Source organism: Penaeus vannamei, chromosome 43 (assembly GCF_042767895.1).
Source record: "Penaeus vannamei isolate JL-2024 chromosome 43, ASM4276789v1, whole genome shotgun sequence".
NCBI lineage: Eukaryota > Metazoa > Arthropoda > Malacostraca > Decapoda > Penaeidae > Penaeus > Penaeus vannamei.
Window position 1 is genome coordinate 23,923,182 of NC_091591.1, and position 2,107 is coordinate 23,925,288.

The window sequence follows — 2,107 nt, forward strand, 5'->3', positions numbered from 1 at the left end:
GTGAGGGAAGAGGAAGAGAGAGAGAGAGAAAGAGAGAGGAGTGTGAGGAAGAGGGCGAGAGAGAGTGTGAGGAAGGAGGGTGAGAGAGAGAGCAGGAGGAAGAGGGCGAGAGAGAGTGTGAGGAAGAGGGCGAGAGAGAGTGTGAGGAAAAGGGCGAGAGAGAGAGTGTGAGGAAGAGGGTGAGAGAGAGTGTGAGGAAGAGGGCGAGAGAGAGAGTGTGAGGAAAAGGGCGAGAGAGAGTGTGAGGAAGAGGGTGAGAGAGAGCGAGAGAGAGTGTGAGGAAGAGGGCGAGAGGAGAGTGTGAGGAAGAGGGTGAGAGGAGAGTGTGAGGAAGAGGGCGAGAGAGAGTGTGAGGAAGAGGGCGAGAGAGAGGAAAGAGGGAAGAGGGCGAGAGAGAGAGTGTGAGGAAGAGGGCGAGAGAGAGTGTGAGGAAGAGGGCGAGAGAGAGTGTGAGGAAGAGGGCGAGAGAGAGTGTGAGGAAAGGGCGAGAGAGAGTGTGAGGAAGAGGGTGAGAGAGAGTGTGAGAGAGAGTGTGAGAGAGAGTGGGGGCGAGAGAGAGTGTGAGGAAGAGGGCGAGAGAGAGAGTGTGAGGAAGAGGGTGAGAGAGAGTGTGAGGAAGAGGGCGAGAGAGAGTGTGAGGAAGAGGGCGAGAGAGAGTGTGAGGAAGAGGGCGAGAGAGTGCGGAGAAGATGAGAGAGAGTGTGAGGAAGAGGCAGAGAGTGTGAGGAAGAGGGCGAGAGAGAGTGTGAGGAAGAGGGCGAGAGAGAGTGTGAGGAAGAGGGCGAGAGAGAGTGTGAGGAAGAGGGCGAGAGAGAGTGTGAGGAAGAGGGCGAGAGAGAGTGTGAGGCAGAGGGCGAGAGAGAGTGTGAGGAAGAGGGCGAGAGAGAGTGTGAGGCAGAGGGCAGTGTGAGGAAGAGAGTGTAAGAGAGAGAGGGCGAGAGAGGAAAGGGCGAGAGGAAGAGGGCGAGAGAGAGTGTGAGGAAGAGGGCGAGAGAGAGCAAGAGAGAACGAGAGAGAACGAGAGGGTGAGGAAGAGAGCGAGAGAGAACGAGAGAGAGCGAGAGGGAGCGAGAGAGGGTGAGGAAGAGGGCGAGAGAGAACGAGAGAGCGAGAGAGAACGAGAGAGAACGAGAGAGCGAGAGAGAGCGAGAGAGGGTGAGGAAGAGAGCGAGAGAGAACGAGAGAGAGCGAGAGAGGGCGAGGAAAAGGGCGAGAGAGAACAGGAGCTTATATGTCAAGAGAACGACGCGTATCATATAGGATTCTCACCCTTATCAAAATAAAACTGTTATCTCAGTCTCCGGAAAATGAGTCACAATATGGACATTGAGCAGTTATTTATCTTCAAAATGCATAATTCCTGTACTTCAGAATATGAATTACCTGGCCTTGCTAAAGCGCCCTACATAATGATATAATATAATGACCTACACACGCAGTACGATTTTCCCTTCTCATTTATTTGTCCTCGTCTCTATAATCTTATCGTATCTTCCAGCCTTCTAAAATCTGTCGTTGGACTTAGGCCTTGCCCAATCTGCGCCACGTCGTCGAGGTTGGCGTCAGGCGGAGGAAATGAGTCGTATCTTACCACACTGGTCGTAAGTGGGTTGGTATTGGGCCTTCTGGACACTTCTTTTACAATACGCCAGAGTGGGTTGGTATTGGGCCTTCTGGACACTTCTTTTACGATACGCCAGAGTGGGCTGGTATTGGGCCTTATGGACACTTCTTTTACGATACGCCAGAGTGGGTTGGCATTGGGCCTTCTGGACACTTCTCTTACGATACGCCAGAGTGGGTTGGTATTGGGCCTTATGGACACTTCTTTTACGATACGCCAGAGTGGGTTAGTATTGGGCCCTCTAGACACTTTTACGATACGCCAGAGTGGGTTGGTATTGGGCCTTCTGGACACTTCTTTTACGATACGCCAGAGTGGGTTGGTATTGGGCCTTCTAGACACTTCTTTTACGATACGCCAGAGTGGGTTGGTATTGGGCCTTCTAGACACTTCTTTTACGATACGCCAGAGTGGGTTGGTATTGGGCCTTATAGACCTTTTACGATACGCCAGAGTGGGTTGGTATTGGGCCTTCTGGACACT